General features: G+C 39.6%; 1 protein-coding gene across 4 annotated transcripts in view; it reads left to right on the top strand.

The window, feature by feature from the left end:
- Positions 1-14,183, top strand: part of KDM4C (lysine demethylase 4C) — a 424,788-nt gene that overhangs the window by 341,230 nt on the left and 69,375 nt on the right. The window lies entirely within an intron of this gene.

Below are 14,183 nucleotides of genomic sequence, written 5' to 3'. Positions count from 1 at the left end.
AGCTGTCAATGGGCTTGGATTGCAAGCTTGAATGCGAGCAGTCCTCAGCCAGGAGTACTGTTATTTTGGGTTAAAAAAAAAAGCCGTTGTTTCCATAGCAGCCTGGAACTCCTTTGCAAGTGTGCTTTCACATTCTTGCAGGACTGGGTAAGAAAGTTAATGTTTGGTCCATCTCTGTATTGTGTATTTGCCTGACTTTAATGAAGTCTTAACATTTATTTTTAATTAAAGAGGTGGGGAAATTTTTCAAGAATCAGATGAGAAAGAAAAGTATTTAACATGAGTTAAAAACTAAAACAGAAAAGAAGAAAAATATTGGAGTTCCTAAAAATTGGAATTATAAAAATTAATATTGGATAAAGCTATCATTTCTTTTCCAGGTAAATGATGCTTCTAATTTTGCACATTGGAATGTTTTTTTGTAGGTTGAGTAATTAAAAAAAATTATAGATTTTTTCACAGTTTTTTTTTTTTTAACACTCACTCAGTCGTCATATGTTCCTCCATAGCACATTTATGGGAAAAATTGCATATGAAGCATCGTAGTGGCCCAGAACTTTTATAAGGTATTTTCATCCTCTTTTGCAGCAGGATCGAATTCTTCACGGTATTTACTTAGTGGTATTTGTGGAGAAGGCAGAGCAAAAGAAGTGATAAGTTGGAAAGCATTTTTACTGTTTCTGAGATAGTACAGCTGGGTTTCTTTTGGATTTTCTGAATTTTTTCTACTTAATAATACATTTTAATGAGTCTTTGGGGGAAGTCATAACTTTGCTTCACTGCTTATGGCTGCAGCCTGCTCACATGACACAATACTCTTGTGAGGTATAATATTAAAATCATCTCTGGTTAAAAGTGGATTTTGGCTTTTAGCCTAGCACTGAGCAAATAACCTTTCCAGTCCAAGTTAAATGTTCCCATAAGCTCCTTAAAACCAAATTTTCCTTGTTAAAAAAAGTCACTGAATATAATTCCCAAAGGGTAGGGCTATGGAAGCTCTTTAAACTAAACTCAAAAAAGAAGTCCTTACCATATTTTGCTGGCCTGTCCTTTCTTTTCCTAAGAGTTGATGGGTACTCCTTTGCCCCATTTGGAGAGGGATGGGGTTTAATTCTAGGGCTTGAATGGTGGCATAAAGCAGAATGCAGCTCCCTGCCGACCCATACCTGGGTGTCTTCCCTGGGAAACCATTGCAGAATCTCCCTCAATCCCCGTCCTTGTACTTGATTATGTCCCCAGCTTCTCTAGCTTCCTGTTAACACAGGGCCAGGCTCTCTGTGGTTTCCCCAGTAGATCAGTCCTGGGGTAGATGAAAATTTGATAGATGCACTTATAACCTCTTCAGAGCTTTCGGTTGGAACTTGACAAGTGGATTCTTTCGCCTAAATATTTTAACATGCAGCCTTTAAGATGTCATTTACCTCTTCCAGGACCATTTTGACAGTGGCATATAGTAGTAGTTTTATTTTTATTTTATTTAAAAACATCATTTGGGGTTTTATAGAAAAAATAAAATATTTATCTCCACAGCTTATTATCAGCAGGAAGGACAGGCATTTTGGATGGATGGAAGGTTTATTGGTAGAAAGATTCAAGAAGCTATTTTGTGATAAAGGATTTCTTTGCATTTTTTCCTCTGGTCAAGTAAATTGCTTGTGGGTTCTTGCTAGGAAAAATAATCCCTCTGGTGCTTCTTTTAATTTGATCAGGTTTAAAATGTTTTCAGTGGGGTTAAGCTTCCTTCACGTTAGTGCCTGATGTGGTCACATGAAGCTCTGACTTTGGAGTGGGCTAGGTTTGCAGACGATTGACCTTCCCACAACAGTGGAACCATCAGAACGCTAGCACCATCTCTCCATGACTGTAGGATGCATTCTGTACTTCTTTCCTGCAACAGATAAAACTTGTAAGCATGTTTTTCTTTCACTCATGTTGTATAAGAGTACATATTTGCTATGATTTCTTCAGTGTACCTACCTGTCAGTTTCAAAATAGACAGACACAGGAATACCAGTCCTCTGTTGTGATTTTTCACGTATAGTTACTGATAACTGTACTTTTTCTGGAAGGGGAAGTAATTGAATATTCTGTTCTTGTTCATTAGATAAGTTTTCAAGCAAAAATATTAATCCAAATGGGGCATGGAGGCATTTTATGTGCAGGTGAGCTGTGTTGTGAAAAGATTCCATAAACCCTAAAATTTTAGGGGAAAAACCCCAAACCACTACTGCTTGGAGGCTCTTTCTTTAATGTGATTCTTTGCTGAATTCATGCTTATTTCGGATGAACCTAAGCAAGTAACTTTTCATTCCTGGGGGCTCTGAGAAAGTTTTCAGTGGGAACTTCCAGTTTGTCAACTTTCATAGGAATGGCTTTAATCCAGTCCAAGTTCAAAGCTGAGGTTTGAATTTACTTGCGAGGGGAAGATGGGAAACCTGGGTAGGATTCTGGCAAACTTCACACAATAGAATACAGTAATTTTTCTACCTCACTGATACAGAATTTTTTTTTTTTTTTACTAAAATACTTTTTACTTAAAATCGTTTAAAGAAAGGGAGAAATATATGTCCCCTGTACCTTCAAAGGGATCTTTAGGCACAGATGTCTAGTTTCAGACTTAGATAGATACATGATGTCAATGAACCTATTTTTAAAAAAGTAACATGGCTATTTCAGTGAAAACAAAATATTTCAAAGTCTTGGGTGGACATCCTAAATATAGCAAGGAGATTTTATTTCCTTCATAAAAATAAATCTGAGAAGATACTGAGTTAAGCCTTGGTGATCGCATTTACCATCAGAGTGGGAGCAGAGGGGTAAAGAAAGAACTCATCAGGCTACAACAGGAAGACATGTGCCGGAGAAGTCACATGTGTTGAGCGAGGCCTAACATGGGAACTTGGTAGACGTTAGATCAAGAAAAAGAGAGACAAGTCGATGATGCTTGTCCTGACACAGGACTTGGACCACAAGCTCAGCAAATGCCCCTGCACGCACTGTTCTGTGAAGGATTATTTAACATTACACTCCTTCTATCCCTTTGTGGTATATCCCTCTGGATAACTGGGGTGATCTGACATTTTGTCCTGTTTGGATCTTATACCCAAGCTCTTTTGCCGTTTCCTTTGGCAACCTGAAAAGAACTGATGGATCACCGCATTCTGCTCTTTCTGTCCCCCCCACCCCCCACCAGTCTTTAAAAGAAAATCACAGCAGTGACCATGTTTGTAATGCCTTTTATGTTTAGAGAGCACTTTTGTATCCATTTCCACATTAATTCCACAGCAGTCCTGTGTAGTACAGCTGTAGAGTCTAAGATGTAAGGTTCAGAGGGGCAGGGTACCTTGCCCCGGCCCCCAAAACACTATTTTTTTTACTCTGGCAGGTAGGGGTAAGAGTGTTCAAGTTAGTCTGGAAATCTGCTCAGATGCTAGTGAGTATTATGAGCCCCCAATGTTACCTTTATTATAAGAAAAACTAGAGGCCTTGAAGTGTTCTTCTTTACCAGAGGGGGAGAGTATGGGGGGCAGTTGAATACAATTCCAAAGAAGTATGTTTTTTCTTTATAATTTAAGATTGAAAACTACCACTTTGGCCCCAAAAGGTAGCACTAAAATATTAACATAAATGTACAACGTTTAGACTAAAGAAGTTTGTGTTCTACTACCATAAAGCTTGTTGGGCTCCTCTTTCCTGGGCTTGTATTTTTACATAGGCAAACACACAGAGGAATAGAGGTGTGGGAACGTCAGGATGAACCAGATTACTTTCATCTTTTAAAAAGGAAGACCACACTTTAATTTTATGATTGGCGGTGAACCATAATATAAGCAGCGAACATCTCTTAGAGTAGGAACATGTTCGTTTACACGTCTGCTTGGGTAATTCAGTGTTGTGGTTTGAAAAGATCTCACAGAAATGGAATTTTTAAGTATGAAGAAAATTCCATTAAGAAATAGGGGGAGAAGGAAAGCTCATTATAAAAGCCATGCCAAGAAAAAGTAATCTGTGCCCTAGCATCTGAAAAATATTTACTTTGAATTGAAATGAACCTTTAGTGTTGTCGCCCTTGGGCTGAAAAGGTAATTGCCAGGCCAGGCCAGTATCTGTTTGGAGTCATTTAGCCAATTTGTCATGACAGAAAAAAACATTGTAGATAATGTAGGTGAGGTAGTGTTGTTTTCATGAAGAAAGTCTTCCCATCACAGATTTGCCTTACTCCTCCGTTGCCGCTTTTGAGGACATGTTCATGGCTAGCCTGAAAGACGGGAAGATGGAGAGTATGATATGATGTTTTTGGTTCTTTGTGGAAATGAATCTGGCAGTTACGATTCTGAAACAATATGAAGGAAAAAACAGCACTAAAGATAATCATGGTTTATGACCCATCTTTTATTATTATTATAAAACATTAAAAGAATAATATAAAAAAAGAAAAAGACAAACCCAGGGATGCCCTAATCTAAACATAATGTTTGTCATTCATTTAATCTCTGTTCAGATGTGGGCAGGATTATTGTCATCACTGTAGTCATATAATTTATGTTCCAAACTTCTTACTTTCAGATTGATTATGGACATTTTTAATTGTTCTCCATCAGTGGTTCTTGACTTTTTTGTGTCATAGACTCCTTTGTCAGGCTTTGGTAAAGCCACTGGACTTCTTAGAAAAATATTTTTAGATATTAAAAATCTAATGCAGAGGATTACAGAAGAAATGATTAATTGAAGTATAGTTATTAAAATATTTTAAAAATTAGTTTGTGATATAGTAAGGTATTAATGGGTTTAGTATGATAAAAAGATGTGGAAAGATCAGTAGTTAGATAATTAATCACTAAGGAAATCACCAAGGAATCACTAAGGAATTGTGAGCAAAATGTTTTGAAGGTGGAGCAGAGGGAAACTGAGGAAGTTCATGCCAGACACCCCTATCTAGGGCAGTGTTTTCCAACATTTTTTTATCTCACAGCACACTTGAACCTATAGTTAAACTTGTATGACACACTTAAATTATGTTGATTGAGAAAAAAGTCAAAAAAAGAATATGTTTACTGTGCTTTGAACTTCTTTCAAACATAATTTAATTAATGATCTTTAAAAATTTTCACAGGAGACTGGTTACAAATCATTGATCTAGGTGAAGAAAGCCACTTGGTTGTCTTTAGAATGTGAGGAGTTGGGCTGAGGTTGAAGGGGGAGAGTATGGGGGGCAGTTGAATACAATTCCAAAGAAGTATGTTTTTTCTTTATAATTTAAGATTGAAAACTACCACTTTGGCCCCAAAAGGTAGCACTAAAATATTAAGATAAATGTACAACGTTTAGACTAAAGAAGTTTGTGTTCTACTACCATAAAGCTTGTTGGGCTCCTCTTTCCTGGGCTTGTATTTTTACGTAGGCAAACACACAGAGGAATAGAGGTGTGGGAACGTCAGGGTGAACCAGATTACTTTGGAACAGTAATCCAGATTACACTGGAACAGATTTACTGAAGGATGAGAGTAGCATTTCTTACCTTGTCCTCGTACTATGTCCCATGTACTGTGCTAAACTTCTTACACTCGTGCGTACTTCTCTTAACCCTGAGGCAGCTTCAGGAAGAGTAGGAGCTGTTATCATCGCCCTTGAGCAGGGAAGCAGGTAAGATTAGAGAAGTTACCCATCGTTCTTATCACTGTTCTTGTCTCTGCCAAAATATTTGTCATTTACCAGCCCTCAAAGGAAGTCTACCTATGTAATCCAGAAGCAATGTCTTGATTGGTAATACAGAGCGAGGCCACAGGGAAGCAGAGATATGAGTCTGCCCCAACCTTGGGCCACAGGCTGCTTCCCTGCCTTATGTCTCTTCTCTGCAGTGGGAAATGTAAACAGAATTTCTAAGTGGCCCTGAGTGCCATTTGAGATTAAAATCCTGAAGTTTGCCCTATCTAGAACACAAATCACTAACCTTGGTGGTAGGTGATTTTTCTCTAGTAGTAGCCATCTCAGAAACCTGAGTAGAAGAAGGTGGCAGTTGGGGACTACAGGTGAAGAGGTGGGCTGTGGACGGGACAGCCTGTGTGCACACAGGGAAGCCAGACTCTGAACCAACTCTTCCTGGGGCTGCACTCGTCTGACCTAAGGAGGCGCTTCTTCTGAAGGGTCACCTGGGACACATCTGCACTGCATTGACTTATAGCCTGTCATCACTGCTTCCTCCGTTTTATTTGGAGACACAGTGCTGGGGTATTTGAACTTAATCATAAATTTTCTCAGTGTGGTCTGCTGCGAGCATAATGGAAGGACAGGAGGCAAAGAAGTTGGGGCAGGCCACAGGCAGAACAGTTTATGGGTGACTATTTGTAATAAGGGTCAGGTGCACTCAGGGTTCTTGGGGCGGCTTCTGGTGTTCTGAGCAAGACCCATACTTCAGCACAGCCACTGTGGTATTGTTAGAGAAAAATGAGGTCTCTTTATTGTTCCTTTCCCCAATATCTCAAATAAGTATCCTTCACCAAAGTGCACATATGCAGCATGAGTATCTGTAACCGTTCAAACTGTTAAAAATGCCTGGTGGAAGTTGGGCCAGAGGGAAGTGCTTGAAACCGCTTTGTGGGACACTGTTGCTTAGCTGCAGATGGGATTATCAGAGATGCCTTTGCTGTCCCATCCCAGACCTCACAAAAGAATGTAGTTTCAGTAAATGCAAAGAAAACAGCGGTTTGAGAAACTGTGCACACAACTCTAAAACACACACGTTTAGCAAAACAACATTGCAAACTTGCTTGCTGTTGGATATTTACACTGTCTGAGAACAAATACTGCAAAGGATAATGAGTTCTTATCTTTTGATTTATTTTGTTTTTTTGTCAGGTATCTAGGCATTCAGGCTCGAGGTCAGAAATAAATAGAAAATGTCTACTAAACCTGGCTTTGATAATGCCAATAGCAGATCATATCTGGTATTCATAATAAATATTTCTTTGCTTGTCCTTGGAGCAATAGAAAGCTTGTTAAGCCAGCCTTCCTAAACTGTACCAGATAAGACAATTGTGTGTTGTTTAATTTAATGCAAATTAAACGATTACAGTTTTATGGTTTCCAACATTAATTCAGAGAAGTCTAGTAACTAGGGAAGTTGAAGTTAGTTGAGAAATCCTCTTCAGTTGTAAGTAACTAAACAAATCTGGGTCTCTTTTTATGGGGTGGGGAACACACACAATAGTGGCTCTACCAGGGCACAATTGTACCAAAAGAGACAGTGTTACTTTTATTTGTTAAGCAAATAATTTGTAATTCTGAGTTCCACTAATAAATGCTTTATTCAATGAGAGTAAGAATTTCCGTTTTGTCTCTGGTAAACAATAATTTCAAATAATGAAATTTCCTCTAGGGAATAAGTGCTCTTTAATATTAACATAAGTAGAAATAAAAATGAAAATACGAAGGTGCTTAAGAATACTCTTTTTGCGGTGAGGAGGCTTTTCTTTCCCCACCCATCAGCTAGAAGACATTTAGTGACACTGATGAGTACATAGAGTAATACTTGTTTTAAGGACTAGAACATATAGCACTCTATATGCAATAATTTTTGCCCCCTTTGCCCTTTAGATTTGAAATAAACTTCAAGGATGGAGCCCAAACAGGCTATGAAAGAAAGAAAAATGATAAGTGATTGCTTTTTTTCGACGTAGATAACATTGCCTATTTTGTGATTCAGCAAATGCTGCTTTATGCTATCAGTGGAATGCTTCGGTCAACGTGAGATTGTGATGTTGCCTTTAATATTTATTTGCAAATGCTGCTTTTACGTATCAGTCTTCTGCACAGCTCAAATAGTGCATGGGGGAAGCTCTGTTTTTCTGGTGAGAGAAGCCAAGAAAAGAATGGCCAGATGTGTTTAGCAGCCAGCCTGTTTTACCCAGTAACTCCTCACCAGTTCACTTATGTCTACTCAGGCCATGTAAGTTTTGCTGTTTCTGTGACTTGCCCTTGTGCCTGTGCCCAGGTACCTTCAAAATGAGCTCTGCCTAACTTCACAGCCCATTCTGCTAATGACTGTGATACACCACGGATTTCTTACATGGAGGACTGTGGTGCTGGTCAAGGTGCTCCCCAGATATTTAGCTTGTACACTGTGACAGCTACCTTTAATACAAAATTCAGGTAGAATTTTTCCAAAGGCAAACAAATACAGAGAAATGCCTGACTAATAGGCATGCCTAGCTAAAAGTCACGCTGATTTTTTAGATGGGCTAGGCTGTGGGATTGCCTGGTTGCCTGAGGCTCAGCTCTGTACTACTCAGAAAATTGTAATAACACAGAGTCCTAAGTTCCATCTTAAAATTAGCTGCAATACCGAGGCCATCAGCACCCCTCTACCTTGGCAGGTGAAGCTCATGCCAGAGTGCTGTGCGAGATCTTCCAAGATCCCATCTGTTCAGCCTGCCGTCTTGGCTGTACTCACACTTCTTGACTCAGTTTTGCTTATATTTTTCTACTTCTGAGCTTTGTTACTTCTGCCTGGAATGTCCTTTCTCCTCCTTCATCCCCCTCTACATGCAGTGGCTGAAGCCTGCTCATCTTGAGGATGACCTCAGAGTGGCCCTCTTCTTGCTGACTTTTCTAGTCCTTAACACCCTGCTAGACAACTTGTTCATGCCCCGTGGCAGGTCCCATGTCCCTGCCACTGCAGTCTCAGTCAACAGGTAGTGTATCCTCCAGTAACTCTCCAGTGCAGTGTCTGACCTGGAACAGAAGCAATGCACGTGGTGTCTGAATGCCAAGAAATTAACTGCAGGAACTCACCCAACCCTGTCTAGGACTCTTGGCCCTCACAGGTGACCTGTCTTCACTGTCCTGCCGGATGATGAACTCCCCATGACCTGAGCTGTCAAAGCAGAATCGTACCTGCTTTGTTCTCCTCTATTTGGTGTCCCTCAAGTGGCTGCCATGAAAGTCACTGCTGTCCTTACAGATCTGCTCAGTGGATTGGTGCAGGTGCTGCGTAGTCACCAGCAAGGCTCACTCACTACCCTCACTTCTGCTGTGCTAGTCCCGCCCTTTCTCCTAAACCCAGCGGGCTTTACATTTTCTATTGCAATTACTACCATAAAGCTTTCATTACAGCCGTTTTTATATCCTAGGTTAGGCTCCTCAAATACAAGGATCTGTACCTTTTTCATTTTGTATTTCTTTTGCATTTTACTAAAAGTGTTTTATATAGAAGATACTTAATAAGTGTTGAAATGGCTAAAAGAATGAGTTAACACACATTATAATAAGGAAACAATCATTCACTTAGTTGATGGATATTTATTAAGCACCTACTTTGTGCAGTCAGTGTACTGGAGCTTGGATTAAAAGGTGTTTCCAAAGGGACTCCTGTGGTGATCTTCCTTGTGGTGTGATCTGTTGATCCCAAAGAAAACAAACTATGATTGTGCCGTTGACATAGTACTTTCCAAAAGTCATTCGTTAATTTGTCAGTTTGTGTCTGAACTGCTATGGCCTTTCTAGTTCTAGAATTCTTTTGTGATTCTTATTTAACATTTTCTCAGCGCCAACAGTGACTCTTTAGCCTTGTTTTGAATAAATGTAGCCTCATATCTGATCCTCAGCCGCCTCTGTCCATTTGTCTGGCTCTGTTTCTTGGCCTCGCTGAGCTCATCGCTGTGCCCTTTCCCTTTTCACCTGCCACTTGACCTTTTCTTAGCCTTATCACCTTTTGCAGGGTGAATCTCAGCAAACAAAAAGCAATGAGATAAATGGCTTCTAATACCTATCATAAATAAGGATTTAATTCAACATCCTTGGCATCACGAGCCATTTATTTTCATGCTATGAACTTAGAGTGCCTAAGAAATATCTTTTTGGGGAGGAGAAGCAGAGGACATTCCATGTTGTGAACGGTCGTAGAGTGTATGGAATTCTGTTTTACTGTATTTTTTTTTTTTTTTTTTTTTTTTGCTGTGGGGGGGATGCTGCATATCAATTCTGCCTCTCACAAAACAGCCAAGCCTTGCAGTGTCAGTGTACTGGGGTGACCTTACTTTTCTTGTCTTACTTTCTTTTACATGTTTATAATACAATTCTTTTTTATTATAGTAAAATGTACATAAAATTTGCCATTTTAACCATTTTTTAAGTCAGTGACATTAAGTGCATTCGTGTTGTGTAACCATTATCACTACCCATCTTCAGAACTGGGACTTGCCTTTCAGTGTCCCCCTTTTTTCCCTCTTCAGCCACTTTTTAGCTCACAGGGTAAACTGATTTCTCTTGGTATTAATCTACTTCTCTCTCTTTGCCTTCTGAGTCTCCCTCTCATGTGGCAGTTGTGTTCTGCTTTCCATTCTGGCCACGTTGTTACATGTCTGCCCCAGTACGCTGCACAATTCAGACCTCATTCTAGCAGTGTTCCCCCAGTGCTGGTCAGTCGTGGCACATGAGTGATTGACTTAATGAATACTGATGAGCAGAACATAAATCTTACAGGTAGTGTTAAAAAACAAAGGATTCTGCTGTAAATCTTATATTTAAAGGGTTAGAAGAAAAGGAAAAGCCTCAGTCCTCTGACTTGCCTGCAACAATATTGATGTCCACTGAGCCCAGACATAATCCCCTGTTGGAGTTGTGAGTGTTAGCTGGCCGTGTCGTGCCTGGAAAATGTGTTTGGGAGAGCTAAAAGAAGGAGGAATTAGCTGTTGTATCATTATCATTAGCTTGCATCTTGTTTGATAGGGAAATGATAATTAAAATAAAAAGCATTTGTGCCTGTTTTGGAATTATATGCCTGTATATAGGGGGGGGAAAGAGTCATAAAACTGGCAAAACAACAACAAAATTGTATCACAAATCACATTAACAGGAGCACAAAGGGCAGGAGACATGCTTGGAACCTCCCGCCCCGTCACAGCTCATCATTTCTTGATGCCCTTTGCCAGGCTGGATGCTCAGGGAAACCTAATGATACACAAAGCCTCATCACCAGATACTTCATTACTTCCTCCATCCATTAGTAGCCTTAATGGCCTATGCCAGCGGAGTAAGCATGGAAATCCAGTCCTCCAAGAAAGTACAGTGCTCCATAAATCACGCCTGCCTGAGGAGTCTTTTGGCCCTTGACACTGAAGAATAGGTGGGAAAAAAAATCCATTGTACTTCCTTAATTCCCTTGTACTAGAGACTGTCAGAATAAGTGACATCTTTTAACTCTTTAACTCTCCAGCCTAGTGGTTCTCAAAGTATGAGCCCTGGATCAACAGTGTCAGCATGACTAGGAGGAGTGTGGTAGAAATGCAGACTCTGCAGCCTCACCCCAGATGTACCAAAACCCTGACGACAGGCCAGAGCCACCGCCAGGCTTGGCATTGACTGCGCCAGAAGTGTCCCCGTGGAAATTCTTACTAATAGTTTTTTGCTGGGTGGTCAGCTCCCTGGAGTCCAGTGCTCTCTCACACTCTTCTCTCATTCCCCTACCACCAAACACACACTTTGAAATTTTATTTTTAAAATTTATTATATATTTTTATGCAAAAACTCTATTTATATTGAGGAGGTTGGGTGTTAACTTAGGTTTTTTTCTACTTCCTTCTCTCGCCTTAACTCTCCTATGGGGTAGGAGCTCTGCCTGACTGATTCTTTACTTGAATTTTCTAGTAATTCTCAAGAGTTTATTCTGAAGACAAAATTAGCAGTGTTTCCACAGGCCAAGGAGAGGGAAATCCTTAACTAATCTAGCCTTCTAGCAGCAGCACTTACCATATAAATCTTAAGTATGGTTACAAATCTTCAGAAACATCATGTTAAAAACATTGAGTGGCACTGTTTTAAAATAGGACAGTTACCTCATACTGACTCAGGGTTTCCTCTTTTTTTAATTGTGGATTGTGGAGTAGTGTTGAGACTTTGGGCTGAGAACTGTTGCCCTTTGCTATCTTTTGCCTGTCCTTGTTTGGGACTGGCACTCTTCTACTTTGGTTTCCCTGTTGATGTAGATCTGTTTCCCTTGATTTAGGAATTTCACATATTTTTTCTGGTCCTCTGATGGCTTTTTTTTCCCCGGTATATGGGGCTGGTGCCCTACTCCTTTGAGCCACAGGCGCCACCCCAGTTTTTGCTTTTCTTGAAGTCTTCTTTTTTCTGTTGTCCTCAAGCATGACTCATTGTTCCAGCTGTTCTAGTTCTGTGTAATATTTTTTCCCTACTTCTTTCATGGCAGTTACTCCATTTCACATCTTAAGAAGGGTTAAGGATTAGAATCTATAGCCCAGACAGGTGTTTCAGCCAGTGCTGGTGGCTAAAATTGATTTAGCCACCAGCAAATGAAAATGGGGGTCAGAAATACTACACAGACTGTACTACAAGATACATTCAGAATACTTCTCTGATATGTTTTGTGGGGTTCTGTCTCTGTGAGAACCTGTGTGATATTTAAGTCAAACTCTTTAACTCTGAGAGTAAATACCTTACAAAGCCTTGAATTACAGTATAGCATAGGTTGACTTTCTAAGGACGCCAGAAAGGACACTACTTCTGGTATTCCTGGTAGAGGATATATCCTCTCTTAGATTCTAAGTATTGAATCCTCTCAGGGCCTTGTGTATTTTCTTTGTCCTCTTCTGCCTATTTGGAGGGCCTCCATTTAATGAGGAAGTTAATAGGGCCAGAGACTGAGAGGTACTAATTTTTTAATTAGCGAATCTCAGCACTTTGTCTTACTCATGAAAGACTATTTAATTAGGAAAATAAGAAATAATTCCACTTTTCATATATCTGACAATTGCTGAACTTATTCAAACACTGACCTCTGTGTTGTATAAGTAGACTCTTAAATGACTGACTGATTATGCCTTGGGCTCCTGATACGAGTTTTTACTATGATAGCTGCCATCACAAATGGTACCAAGATGCCAGGAAGTATTAAGAATATATTGATATGGATACCAAAGATTGCCAAAGAGGTACCAAGGTAAGGTAGTAAGTAATGCCTTTATGTAGATTATGATGGGTCCTATTTTAGTTGTCTCTCTCTCTCTAAGTATCTCTGTCCCTCTCCCCTCACCTCCCATGTGCCTGTGTGTATGTATGTATATCTATAAACATATATATGTCTATGTATGTATGTATGTATGTGTGTGGGGGGGTAATTTCTTAATCATCTGAGCCACATCGTCAACCTCCACTTACAAATATTTAATTATACACTGAATCTGGATGTATAGGGAAATCAGTAAGTGCCTGGAGTGTAGGCATTTATAGGGACTAGTGGAAATAACACCACTCAACTAGGACATAAATCTTTGCTCTTCCATCTCATGCCATTTTTCTTTTTTTTTTTTTTTTGGAATGACTTGGAGATAAAGAGAAGCTGTTAATAGGTGAAGGATATTAACAGGGTGTTGATGGCAAGAGATTTATGTTACAAAGAGATTACTCTGGCAGCCCAGGGGAAGATGAATTGAAATGGAATAAAATAAAATATGGAGATATGACATACCTCCTGGGTGTGTGACACAACTGCAACAGGGAACTTACCTAACAAAAGCAAACAATTGTCACCTAATTATTTGTACCCTCATATTAATCTGAAATAAAAAATAAAATAAAATATGGGGTCACAAGTTAGGAGGCCATTACCATGCTGGGCAAGACACCCTGGGCAGAATCAATGGCAGTTGGTACAGAAGGGTAGGGAGAGATCAGAGTGAGATTAGAGAATCTATAAGACTAGGTTGCTGATCAGGTTGTAAGGACAAAGAAGAATTACAAGTTAAGTGCATAGGTCTGTGATAAAATATTACAGCTCTCCAAAGGCATTGAGTGTAGGTACCTTTTTTGTCCCCAGGAAGGAAAATGTACCTAGAAAAGAAGAGCACTTGGACCCACATTTGGTCAGATTACAGACCTTTTTTATCCAGTCGAATGAAACATTGAACTTTTTGATCATTCTGTTTCACTTGCTTTCCAAACTGACCCTATGTTGTTCTACAGCCCTATTTCCTAACCCTCAAGTTTCAATCTCACATTTAGTGAAGCCTTTTGATTTTCCCTATCTCTCATAACAAATGCACTGATAATGTTTAGGGCTAATTGTAAGCAATTTAATTTTCAAATTGTGGTAATCATTATTGCAGTTTTTATTTCATTTTCTCTTCCCAGGCATCATCAGTGATAGACTGTCAACAAAATTATGCCCT

Source organism: Otolemur garnettii, unplaced genomic scaffold (assembly GCF_000181295.1).
Source record: "Otolemur garnettii isolate 467f Iridium unplaced genomic scaffold, OtoGar3 scaffold00006, whole genome shotgun sequence".
NCBI lineage: Eukaryota > Metazoa > Chordata > Mammalia > Primates > Galagidae > Otolemur > Otolemur garnettii.
This window is presented reverse-complemented; position numbering and strand designations above follow the sequence as displayed.